General features: G+C 33.6%; 1 long non-coding RNA gene across 1 annotated transcript; it reads left to right on the top strand.

The window, feature by feature from the left end:
* The first annotated feature begins 10,998 nt into the window (after positions 1-10,998).
* Positions 10,999-13,249, top strand: LOC121221188 (uncharacterized). Its single transcript, XR_005918712.1, has 2 exons — positions 10,999-11,414; positions 12,747-13,249. It is a non-coding gene; the product is annotated as an uncharacterized lncRNA (long non-coding RNA).
* The last annotated feature ends 454 nt before the right edge of the window (positions 13,250-13,703 follow it).

Genomic DNA, 13,703 nt, shown 5'->3' with positions numbered 1-13,703 from the left:
GTTCAGAATCACTTACTTGGAATCCTCATTTTTAACTGGTTTTTAATCCATTTGAATACAATATGTATTCGTCCATTTTCGGGCTACATAAGTTCTTAAATAAATATTTAATATTATCTCATTATTTAATGAACAACAATTTCACACATTTTAAGATAACTAAATCCCCACAGTTGACTTCACAAATCCCAATGATAACGACTATGTTTCCAACTCTCTGAGGAGAGATCGATCCTTGAATCCTTAGTTTTAACCAACTTTTGTACCATATCATACTAATGTTATGTTAATTAATATTTCTCATTTTTGTGATTTAGTAAAATACTTACTTAACTGACTGCCTAAACCCACACTTCAAAAATATAGAGTACGGATCCGAGATTTACGAATATCACTTCTTGAAAGCATAAAAAAATCAAAATGTTAGAATCATCCTAATCGAGTATAAAAGTAAAAGAATCAATTATGATAAGAGAATCTTCAATGCTTACACAGTATTGAAAGGATAAGGGCTCTACAATTTTCCACAACGAACCAATTAAGGAAGAGGATTTGTAACTAATTAGAATATAAAAATATTTAAAAATGGATTAGACGTAGAATGTTAATATATCCCTTTCATGATCAAAATATTAAAATTGAATGAATATAAAATCAAATACAAATAGAGGAGGATAAAAGAATGAGAAATTGAGAAAATCAGTGGTGGACCATAGCGGCAGTGTGGCGGCGATGATGATAGAGGTTTGGCAGCGATGTTGTGGTGCCAAGCCAATGGTTTGGTTCGATTCTAGTGGTGGTGAGGTGGAGGAGAAAGGAAGAAAAAGGGTGATTTAGGTGGTAAAAATGAGAGAAAAAGGAAGGAGCAAGGAAGAGGATGGCAAAGAGGGAGGAGGAGAGCAAAGTGGAAAAAAAATAAAAATGAAACAAGTGACTAGGTGCATTGGATGGGACAAGCTAGTCAAAGGGGAGAAAGGCAAGTTTGGGGACAAGGGGAGCAAATGGTCAATCATGGAGGGAACAAAGGAGTCAAAGGGGGAACAAAAGAGGAATGTTGACCATGTAAACAAGGGAAGAATCTTCCCAGGCATCGAAACTTATAGGTTGGACGGCAAAGGTGTTGACTCATGCCAAAGTTGCAAAAAAATTAATTAAAATGTTGAGAGTGTGGGGGTTTGATATTGGGACCTTTTGGAAACTAATTACCCACTTAACCACTAGGCTACTCTAATTATTTTTACAAGCACTAACAAATTAAAATAAATAAACATGGGGCGTGACAAGCCTACCACTACTGAATGATTGAATCAAGAGCTGTAAAAAAAGGGCATTGACTCTATGAGGCTATGCTAAGGAAATTTAATGCTTAACCTTGTAGGGTTCACACCCCATAATGATAAGGGAAGGATAAACGATAGGATTGGAGTTGTTGCCTCTATGAGATTCTTTGATGAAGGATCACGGTTATACCTGGGAGAGCTTACTCGAGGGACAAAGTCTTCTAGTACTAAAGGAACTCCATGAGGAACTGGAACAGAGGGAGAATGAGTGTTAGTTGTAGTTGATTCCTTACTCTATTGATGCCCCACCAAGGATAGGCACTCACTACTACCAGGTTCCTAGGTGGCTTTAACGAGTATGGCCTTCTTCCTTGCTGTCAATTTTTATGGCAGCACAGTAATGGCTCTCCCTTGGCTATAAGTTCTCTTAAGAATTGAAGAGATGTCCATGCCTTGAGGTTGAGTACGTGATAAATTCCATACACCACTAACAGGAGAATTAGCTTGACCTAAAGACACACTTATCTAATTTCTTGGGTCTAGTTTATGGATATGATAAAAGTACAAAGGGGATCTTGATAACTCTTGAAAAGAGTTATAATTCATGCCTTTAGACTGAGTTAATTTTCTGTACTTAAGTAAATTTAGTTGCACTTTAAGTTATTCCATTCGTAATTTTTATTACATTACATTAACAAGATTGGACTGTGCTTAAATGTTATTATATGTTACTTTTACTTGTTTATGGGAAGGATTTGTTTGGAAGTAATTAGAAGGTGCAGGATGCGGAGAAAGAAATAAAAGAATGAGGTTTCTCATGGAAAAAGGTTGGAACTTTCACAACACAAATGTCGTGGCAATTTCAGGAAGACTGGGTCAGCACTCAATACATAACAATTTTAACCCAACTCTACTAATACCAGAAAAATATACTTAAAAAATAGGAGAAGATACCATGGGCTTTACCCTAGGGAAAAAGCTTATAAAAAGCCAAAGGAGGAAACCCTAAAAGGTGTAGGGATTCGGAGGCAATAATTAAGAGTAGCGGGTGAGTAGAGACGAAAAGAGGAGACCGAGGGCAATCCCTCTCAATCATCACAGGATGTTGTGTTGCTGCTTTGAGGATTGATTTGGCGACAACCATCTTCCTAAGTTCTTCCATTATTTCTTTTTCTATTCTTCGTGAATTACTTTGATCAAAATGGTGATGGATGTTATTTCAAACTTGAATTTTAATCACCAATCCATAAGCTAAATCTTATAGGGTTGGGATTACATGATGAAAAATTTTATTTTCTTTAATGGTTGAAGCATATTATTTAATATGTTGTTTCATTCAATTGTTTTTATTTCCCAAGTGTATGTGTACATTCCCTAGACATAGATGAGTGTGCAGTATGCCCATAAAACTAAATCTAATTCTGAAAAGGTTTGATTAGTTGGACCGTAATTGAATGATATGAGCAAGTACTCGACAGATACTTGTAGTAGACTCTAGACATAGAGCAACGTTCATATGGAATGAAGACAAAATAGTGCAAGGTAACTTGATAATGCCTATAGACACAGGCCAAGTAACGTGAGACCTTGCTCTCGAAAGAAGCAGGTCACTTTAGGTCTCTTCTAAGTAGTAGATTAAGTGCGATTTTACTAAGGCATTACTGAAAGTAATGGCAAATTTGTAGTAATCCCAACCTTCCAAATTGACGTCAAAGACTTTCAATCTGTTGCCACAGTATATTTTCCATAGCATTATTAGTAATTTATTTATTCACTTGCATTTTATTCACATAATTATTCTCGTACTTATCATTGCATTTTTTGCTTTTGATTTGTCCTAGCATTTTCCAGTGTTAGTTAGTGTTCACCTTATACACATCCTTTTTATTTTAATTTACTGCTACGTACTTAACCTAACTTTTCCATAACATTAATCACAATTTATTACAATAACGTAACCAGTTTTATACCTAATTTGATCCCTGAGGAGACGGACTCACTTATCACTTTATTACTTGATTCGACATGTATACTTGCATAATAAATATATCATATTCACATGTGACAGCTCTCTAATATGCCCCAACAGAACATGTGACAATACAATATACGAGTTATAGGGCCAAGCTTGAACAAAAAAAGAAACGGAAGAATCAACCCTCTGGTTGGTGGAGAATTGAAAGTTGTAACCATTGGGACTTAAGTTTTTTAAATAATTCTAGAAATTATCCCTGACTGAAACCAACTCTACCAAATTAAGATCATTAACCACGTTTTAGCCTCATATAATGTAGCCATATAAGCGTCTTCTAGCTATATAAGTGTCCTCTAGCTAACATACGTCACAAACACATTCTCGAGGAAGAGACCATTTGCTCGAGAAGCCAAAACCAGAATTGAGCTTACTTATAACCCTTATGTACTTGTCCTTTCTCAGATGAAAATTGGAAACCTTATTCATGATGAACAATGTTAAGTCGGGTCGTACACTAAAGTAAGCACTGCCAGTCGAGGCACCAGACCTTTGTATTATTAGATGATAAAACCTCTGAAAGACTCCCACAAGTGGAAACTAATTGTGAATGCAACAGTCAATGAAGAATTCCACCAAAGTCTACTAAGACATGACAGATAACTGGCCTGGTGTGATTCCGTAGCTTTTAAGTACGATGCAAAAGAAAGTATTAAGAGACAAATGGAATCTAGCCTCTAATAAGATGGCAGGAAAGATGAAACCCAAGGATCTATCATAAAGACGACACTGATTAGGAAACAAGAAATCATTGGCAAAGTTCATGGTTCAGACCTTGGGATCTTAAAAATCGAATCATCTCTTTTTCCATGGTGTTACAATCACAAATCTTGGCCTCCGTGAATGGTCAGAATTCATGAGAAATGACTCTAGTAGTCTGGTCACAACCACCTTTTCTGATTGTGGATCACCTCATGGTAAGGATGTAGAGTTAAAATTTTAAAAGAAAAAAAAGGTAGGAATTACCTTTAAAAATATCGAGAACAAAAGACGAAGGTTGTAGAAGATAACATCAAAAGAAAGTTAGGGTTTCAAATGATTTTGCAAAGTAACAGATGAAGAGTTTTAGAACTGATTTTATAAAAATAACTTGCTCAAGAAGTTTATTCCAAGAAAGGGAGAAAACTGTTCAAATTCTTCATATGTGTTTGATATCTACTCTAAAAAGGTAATTGAAGCATTTAGAAACTTTGTAATGATGATTAAAAATTTAAAAGCAACCAACTAATGGTATACACCTAGTGGGAAAATCAATAATTTGGTGTATGAGTGTAACCTTCAAGATAGAAATTTGGGAGAGTAAATTTCCTAAGTGGGGAAGAGTTGTGACATTGCGTCCGATGAAGCCCTAGTGCTCGACTATTGTTCAGGGGTAAGAAATATGGAATAGGGTTTAAGTAAGTAAGGTATTGGATTGGACCAAGAGGTCGAAGTCTACGAGTACACCCTTGGGTGAAATCTTGGACGGGCAAACAAGTTCAAGGAAAATAGTAGCGTGCTTTTATTCGCCCAAAGGACACCTTGGCGGATGAATTTGAATGAACCATTACCATTTAGGATATTGAAAGAACATGTCTCAGAAAGTGGAACATTTAGAGGAGTGAAACTTAGCAAAGTGTTAACGACTCTTGAAAGAAGAAAAAGGATATCGCTAAAAGGCAGTATATACCAAGTTTAGCTAGTTAAGCTGCTGGTAATATTCTAATATGACGGTTAGGAAAATATAATGGATTTGATTTGAAAATATTCATTTATACATATAACCATGGATTGTCGTGCATGTTTTCTTATAGCTATAAACAACCCATATAACAAATAGAATAGGATTTTGATGCATGTCAAGTTCTTATAGGGGTAAAGATTGTATATCTAGATGGTCAGAAATTGAAAAGGGAGGGTTTTTCTTCCACCTTCATCAGAAGGTACTTCCCTGCTCTAGATCTAAAACAATCAAAAATGTTTCCTTTCTTTACAAAAAAATAGAGGTGTTCATTTGGATTCCCACCTATGTGTGCTCCATGTCAAGTGGTTGTTGTTGATCTTCCAAAAGAGGTCTAGATTTGGAGGTTTGAAGTTGAGAAAGGTGGAACTCAGGTGAGTCTCTAAATTGACTTTCACATGCATTGCATGCCTTCTAGAAACTTATGTGCTAAGTGGCCAAAGCATGAGACTGAAACTAGTAAAATCTGATGTGACGAGTTTGATAAGTAAAGTAAGACTGATGAATCTGAATGACTATGGTGTACTTATGTCTGAAAATAAGAACGAGTCTGATAAGAAGTACATGTGTGTCTGGGAAGTATAAGAATGCTATCATGAATAAGTCATTGCATGACAGGTTTGTGTCTATCTCCAGAGTCATCAAAAGGTTCCGTTGAGACTAAAAAAATGAACCTCTAAAAGGACAACTCCATGGCCATAGCGCTAAAGAATATATTGTGTAAGACCATAACTGGTGGGCTATAACATCATATGGAAAGAAGACCATATCATGTAAGACCGTAGCTGGTAGGTTATTGCATCATATGTGTCCCAAGACGATGAGGGGCAAACCTTACTAACTGTGAGTCTAAGCAAAGACCTACCGCCTAAATCACTAGGATAGGAAAGTCTTGGTGGTGATTAATGGATATTAACGAATGCCTTTCTGACACAATTTTTGCCAGGAAAGCCTTTATGGCGAGTATTGGATATTAAGGAATGCTTTTGTGGCACAATTCTGGACAAGAAAGCCTTTGTGACGAGAATTGGATGTAAATAATGCCTTAGTGGCAAAACTCCAAAAGGGTAAGCCTTCATGGCGAACCTCTTAGGGGACACCTTTGTGGTGAGGCTCTGAAAAGAAAACCTTTGTGGTGAGTACTTAATGAAAAGGACACTTTTGTGGAAATTTCTTGATAAGGAAGCCCTTGAGGCTATCTCTAAAAAATAACACCTCTGTGGAAGACTTTGAATGAAACGAAAGAAACTATTGGCAAACTCTAATAAATGACGTACAAAGTCTTCTAAAGGTATGGTAAGTATGGAAAACTTTGAAAGAAAGGCTCCGTAAAAAGTGTTGTGGTGAACCCAATATAGTAATATGGTAAGAAGAACGAGACAAGAATTCGCCAGTGTGAGTGGTGAACCAAAGGTATTCTGTCTGTAAGGCACTTTGTAACAAGAATGGTTAAGAAATTACGAAAGAACAAAGTGAAGAATGCGATTAGGGTATGGATGATAGGTAATGCATATTATGATCTCAAAATGAAATGTGACACAAATAGTAAAATGAATAAAATCTAAGGGACGTATTCACTAGAGTCAATCTGAAGAATAAGAGCAAGGAGATAGATATTCTCGAATAAGATTCAGGTTAATTAGGGTTTACTCACTAAGTAATATCGAACTTACCTCTGTGTCTTCTTATCACAGGTAAGCGGATTAAGGCCTATGTCAGGGCTATGCCAAAGAAGTGGCAAGATGGGCTATTATGCATACAAAACAAGGGTAGTGGCATGTTCAAATATGATGGAAATAATGTGGATAGGTCACATAAATTATATATAAGCCCTATGGCGTGTATAGAATGTGTTAGTAATATAAATGTTGCCAGTAATATTATTTATAGGTAGAATAAGTGGGTTATATGTACTTGTAAGGACTCGTCGAGTGAAAAGTCTTGTTCAAATGATTATAATGACACTTTGTATGCCTAAACAAAAATTTGTTGGGCAGTGGTACTGGTTAAAAGATATTTTTTGAAAATTTGTATGAATAGGTTAAGTGCAAGTTTGTATTATGACGTAAGCCCCAAAATCTGGATCCAATGAATCGGATCAGGTTGAGGGCGTTACAGACACAAATAGTGATGCGTCAATATATAAATGAAGGGGTTTTTCTTTCTTTAAAGACATTTGTTTTTAGTTAGTTTTCTTTCTTTTTAAGAGATCGCCTTTTATTTTATTTTGATTTAATTTTACAAAATAAATTCTAGTTGCACTTAAGTTTTCAAGTGATTTTCTTATTTCTTCTACAATGAATGTTTTGAACAATGAGGACATTCTTTTACTTAAGTTTGGAGGGGACTGTGCCTCAAATTTTTTACGATTTTTGCCTATGTTTTTGTGGAAGATGAATTCATGCAGGGAGGTAGAAAAAATGCTCAATATTAATTTTGTATGGTATGTTAGTCCAAATTCTGGTATGAACCTTTATTTATTTTAAGTATTTTTTTAAGTAACAATATGAGATGAATTTTATTTTGTTTAGTATGGGTAGATTTACCATAATTATTTTATATTCCTTAGAAATTAAGTATGCATAAGGATTTAGTCTCTAAAATTGGTTTGGTACTTTCCTTGAGGCGAAATCCTAGGTAGCATAGCAGGTTTAAAAATGATTTAGGCATATTTTCTTTGGATCGATTGAGCCTTTTAAGCCTATCCTATTAATCGAATCCCTTGAAAACCACTTTTGAGTTGTACGACCTATATTTTTTTTGGAGATGACCCATGAAATAAGTAGCTTTTCCTAAATAATTGTTTCCTTGACCTCTTGAACCACTAAATCTTAGCCTTGCTTACTTTGAAAGTGTTCAAAGTTTAAGTTTGTGGGAGTCTAAGAGGAATATTGGGTGTATATTATAAAGTACTCAAGAATGAATTACATACGAAGATGTGTTCTGAAAGGTACTCTAAAAAAAGTATCATTGGGCATGTGCGCTGAAAAGAGTTGGTTGTTTGGTGGGCAGTTACAATTTTTAAAGGCCAAGGCAAGCTAAGTTTAAGGTTATTGAAGTTAAAATATCTATTTTTCTCCATACATTAACCCTAGCCCCATTACAACTCTTATTACGACCTATTGATTTAAACCACTAAGCTAACTACATTAGTGTGAAAAGGAAGTATTAAATTCAACATATGAAGGCATGTGTTAAATCTGAGAAATGATGCTCAGTTAAATTAGGGAATTAATCTTTTATGGAATTGAACTTACTCTACTATTAAAATTAGTTGTTCAATTGATGATTTGTTAGCATTAAGCTACTTGAATAAATATTGGATGATATGTTGTTTATGAACTACATGTTTGCAGAATTAATTTGAGAGTATAATTTTCTTACTTTTCCATGACTGCTTGGATGAAGAAAATTATACATTAGGACATGTTTTTAGCATTACTCAAGACGAGCAATGATCTAAGTTCGGGGTGTATGAACTCTAAAATATATAGGTATTTCAGCACCCTTTTATGTACAATTTATGTAGATTTTGAGTAAATAAATAACACTTTTGTGGTTTTTCACTTAATTTCATGATATTTTATTATTTTCATGGGAATGTGTTAAATTTATGGATTTTATGTTAAATACATGTTATTTTTATATTTTTTAATTGGGCTAATGGAAAGGATGACAGAATTTTAGTCGTATTTGGGTCTTAGATAGGTACAAGTTCAAAGATTCACAGTGTAGTCACATGGGCTTCAAAATGGTGTTGATCCAAAGTTAATTCTAAGGAGGCCTAGTATTGTCTAAATTGAATCCTCAAAACCATTCCACTTACCCACTTACGATAAAATAAAATGGCAACATTTACTATTAAAATTAACAGTCCCTAACCGACCAATCAACTCCCAAATCTAACATATTTTACCCCAATATTCACCAAATAAAATTAGCATATTTTTCCCCTTGGATTAAGCCTCAAAATCGTCCACTTCCCTGCTAAAAATAGTAGTCAAAAAAATCCTCCTTTTACCATTCAATGGTTGGCCATACATGGAGGAAACAAGTTAAATTACTTGTTAAATATAGCAACGAAATACCCATTGTTCCTCATATCAAGAAATGACATCACAAAGGGGAGGAAATCAAGCAAAATCTTCACCCACTTCCACCATTCAAGGGACGTCAGTCATGGGGAGAAATCAAGCAATCTCTTTGCAAAAAATAGCAAAGACGTTTGGGGCTTAAGCTTATAAACTGAGACCTCATTATCATTCATCAAAACACCATCTTTTAGAGAGAAATAACATTAAGTTTTCTTGCCTTTCCCATGGCTTCCTAAACACTTGAACTCCACAAAATAAGGCAAACACTTGTCGAAATAAGAGCAACTAGGAGGATGTCTTGAAAACGTCTAAATGATTTTAGCATAAAAGATGAGGAGGAGAGCCACCATGGGAAGCCGCAAGGAGCAGCCGCAGATAACCCCCTGTAGTCAATTTTTTCCTCTTTTTATTGTGAATTGGTTGTGGATAACCCCCTCAACTACTCTTTCCTTCCTCTATATTTACTGTTAATTATTGTTTTCTATTTCATGGGACAAGCTTGCATCTCATCTTCATGGTTTCAATTTGATATGACATGAATGATTTTTGTTTATTCACAATGGATATGAATCTTGATTTGAGCAAATTGGTTTTTGTTTTCTGAATATTTTGTGCAAATGATTCTTTCATTCATTTAGGTTTAATTCATGATTATACTTATAAATGTATACCCAACATTTGTGATTAATGAATTAACTATTAATTTGAGAAAAGGTAATGGATAATTGACAAAAGACCTAAATTGTGCATATCATGTCGATATCAAAAGATGATTTTGTATGCATAAAATGTGTAAATGCCCGAGAGGGTGATTTTTAGGTTAGTTTTGGCATAGACATATGTTAACTAACTTATGGAAATAATAGGACTTCAAGAGAAGCCTACGCCCTAAATAAAATGGTTTTAATGAATTTTCATATTGGCATGACCCTTTGTGATATTCTTTCTATGAATGCCAATAAATTATTATTAAGTGGAATATTTATTTTAGTTTATTCATGTGGTTTTATATTAATTCTTGTGTTTATTTCCTGTTTTGATTATTTTCTACATAGTTTTACTTTGTGGGTCTTTGAATTCTAATTTTTTCCTTATTAACTTAAATTGTGATTCTCATCGAAAATATTCTCTTTTATTTGTTTCCTTCCAAATTGATTAAAATTGTCATTGAAAATAATTCACACAACAGTATTTATGGAGACAATACTATTTACGCACAACTTATTACTTGTACAATCGTGTACACTTGCACGTAATCATGTGACACATTATCCAAATGAAAATCCTACTCAACCTCTCTTACAGTAGCTTATTTCTTCCTAGTAAATCTTAAAAGAAGGTTTAAGAGTTTACCAGTAGCCAACTAGCATAGAAGTTCTCCTAATATTAACAGATGACGCCTTCATTAATGACAAAGAACTATTGTGGTTCCTTCGATGATAACAACATCTACAAGAGAAGATGGAACAAAAACTTTCTCTCCACTATCACGCTACCTTGTAACAGCCCGTTCTTCAGTGGTGTCAGAAATAATGGTTTTGGAACCACAATTCTGACAAGTAAGCTTGTATAATTAATATTTAAATTATACGAGTCAATAGTAACTTTATAATGAAATTTGACTAGAGGATTTTTAACCAATTGAATTAACAGTTAGTAGAAGTGGTTCAATTCAAAAGTCAATGGGTTATTAAAAATGAGGTATTAGGACCTCGTTTCCATAATTTAAAGTCGTAAATATATTTATTAAATATTTACAGAGTCATATTATATGTGAATTGAAGTTTGGTCCGATAATTTTGATGATTTATTGCTTAATTACGGTAAAAATATTAAATTGTAAAAGAGGTAAAAGTTAATTGTTTTTATTTAAAATAGTAAAGGGACCAAAATGGTAATTAAACCATGGTCAAAAAGTCCAAGTAGTGGTGGATATGATTAAATCCACTAACTTTTGGGCTTTTTGATCATTGAGTTCTAATTAGTTTAGGGTTAAATTGAAAATAAGCTTGTTTAGTTAAAATTTAAAATAATTGAAGGACCAATTGTACAGTTAAACCTTTCTTGGTTGGTAATTGCACCATATATTTAAATTATGGGCATTTTTAGGCATGTTCTAATGATTTTATACGTTAAAATAAAGGTTAATTTGGTACATAAGTAAATGGTAAATTAAATTAATAAGTTAATATTAATATTATCACTTTTTTTCCTCTTCTTATTAAGCAAGCTGAAACTCCATAGCTAGGGTATTGAAAGCTTCGACCAAGATTGGGTTCTTCAATTGGGTGAGCAAACATTGCCTATTTTTAGAAATTTTTATGTTTTTAAATTTGTATTAGCTTAATCTAGCTAACTCGAGGACTAATTTGTAATACTATTAAATGTTTTGGATTGTGCCATTGATGATTTTAGTATATTCTTGAAGTTTTATGATAGAATATTAAGCTTGGTTGCTAAATAGGACAATTTTGTAAAGTAGTTTTTGTTGATTTTAATGTTCAATGACTAAAATGTGAAAAATAGTAAAAGTACAAGGACTTGATGCAAAATAGCATCAAGTTTGGGTTGTAATGAAGGGTTTAATAGACCAGCTAAGCTTGGATTTAATAGAAAATGGTTAAATTGCATGATTTTGACTTAGGGACTAAATTTCATAAAAGTGAAATGTTGGGGGTAATTTCATAAAAATATAAAAAATTACTTAATTGTATAAAATAGGTTAATTTTGCTGTTGGAATTAGTGAATTGAATAAAATTATTATTTTAGATCAAGAATGAGTGAAAAACCGAGGAAAAGAGAAAATTACTGAATAGTCCCTGTACCTTTGTCAACTCGTAGAATCACACTATCTAGAGGACTCTTTTGGTAGATTTTGTAAACATTTGGAGTATATTTCATGTAATAGGGCAAATGGTTATTATGTTATATTTCATGGCACTTGATGATAGAATGGTAGTCTTTGTAGTATTGTTGTTAAGCTTTAAATTGCATGATTTTGACCTAGAGACTAAATTGCATAAAAGTGAAATGTTGAGGGTAATTTCATATAAATGTAGAAAATTACATAATTCCATAAAATGGGTTAATTGCATGATTTGAGTATTAGTGAATTGAATAAAATTATTATTTTAAATTAAGAACGAGTGGAAAACCAAGGAAAGGAGGAAATTATCGAATAGTCTTTCTACCTTTATCATTGTTGCAAGTAGTCAGGTAAGTTCGTTCGGTTTAATTTTTGTACATTTATAAATTTATTATATGAATCTAATTACATAATGTTGGATTATATTGATATGTGTAAATGAAAATGGAAATATTGAATTGATGCAACTTCGATTACTGATTGAGATACTCTGAACAGTTACTGTAAATCAATCCTGTAAGTTTGTACTATAATTTTATGTTTATAAGGATTATTACGTATTACATTTTTATTATAATTAGATCCAATGTTGTATTTAACTATTTAATAATTTGAGAATGATAATAAGTGAATATTGTGAGTACGTGATGTACGTGATGTACGTGAATATCAAGTTTTGTGCTAGTGTATTTATAGGGCTTTGTACCTAGCAAGCTTTGTGCCAGTGTGTTTATCAGGCTTTGTGCCTAGCAGGCCTTGTATCGGTGTTGTCTATTAGGCCTTGAGCTGGTGATACAGACCGTAGCGATGGCTAAGATCCTGCATCTGTTGCAGATTCTGTACAGCTTTTGTAAGCAACATCGCGACCCGATGATTATTTAGCAGGTACTATATACCAGTGATACAGACCGTAACAATGGCTGAGATCCTACATCTGTTGTAGATTCTCTACAGCTTGTGTGAGCAGCATCGTGACCCGATATTTATTTAGTAGGTACTATATACAGATGATACAGACCGTAACGATGGCTTGAGATCCTGCATCTGTTGCGGATTCTCTACAGCTTGTGTGAGCAGCATTGTGAGCCGGTCAAAGTTCTGAAGTTAACTCGAATGAGTGATACCCTGAAATCACCTTAAATGAGATCTTACTAAATGACAACTTTGAAATATGATTTGAATTAATGTATTGTACAATACTCACCTGTTGTGAGCTGTGATTTGTTATGTTAAATTTGGTAAAATTTATCATTTGATTTAAGGAACTTACTAAGCTTCAAGTAAGCTTACTCGTGCTTTATCCTTGTTTTGTAGATTAAATTTTATGGTTAGGAGATCGAATCAACTCACAGAATCACACTATCCCGAGGACTCATTTGGTAGATTTTGTAAACATTTGGCTTATATGGCATGTAATAGGGCAAATGGTTATTATGCTATATTTCATGGCTATGGGTGATATTTGGTACTTGATGATAGAATGGTAGCCTTTGTAGTATGGTTGTTAAACTTTAAGTAAATTTCAGTATGAGGTTATGAAATGGTAAGTGTCATATTAAATTGGGATGGTGTGTTTGAAATGGGTTAGTTTGGTTATGTTATGGCTTATACATGATTGTTTTGATAATGAGTAACATGAGCATTATAATGTGTTTTAGTATATGATACTTGGTATGGTGTTAGGTGATTGAAAATGACATGTTTTGGTTG

The sequence above is a fragment of the Gossypium hirsutum genome, chromosome D09 (assembly GCF_007990345.1).
Source record: "Gossypium hirsutum isolate 1008001.06 chromosome D09, Gossypium_hirsutum_v2.1, whole genome shotgun sequence".
Classification (NCBI taxonomy): Eukaryota; Viridiplantae; Streptophyta; class Magnoliopsida; order Malvales; family Malvaceae; genus Gossypium; species Gossypium hirsutum.
Note: the sequence above shows the minus strand (reverse complement) of the source record. Positions and strands in the feature narration are given on the sequence as shown.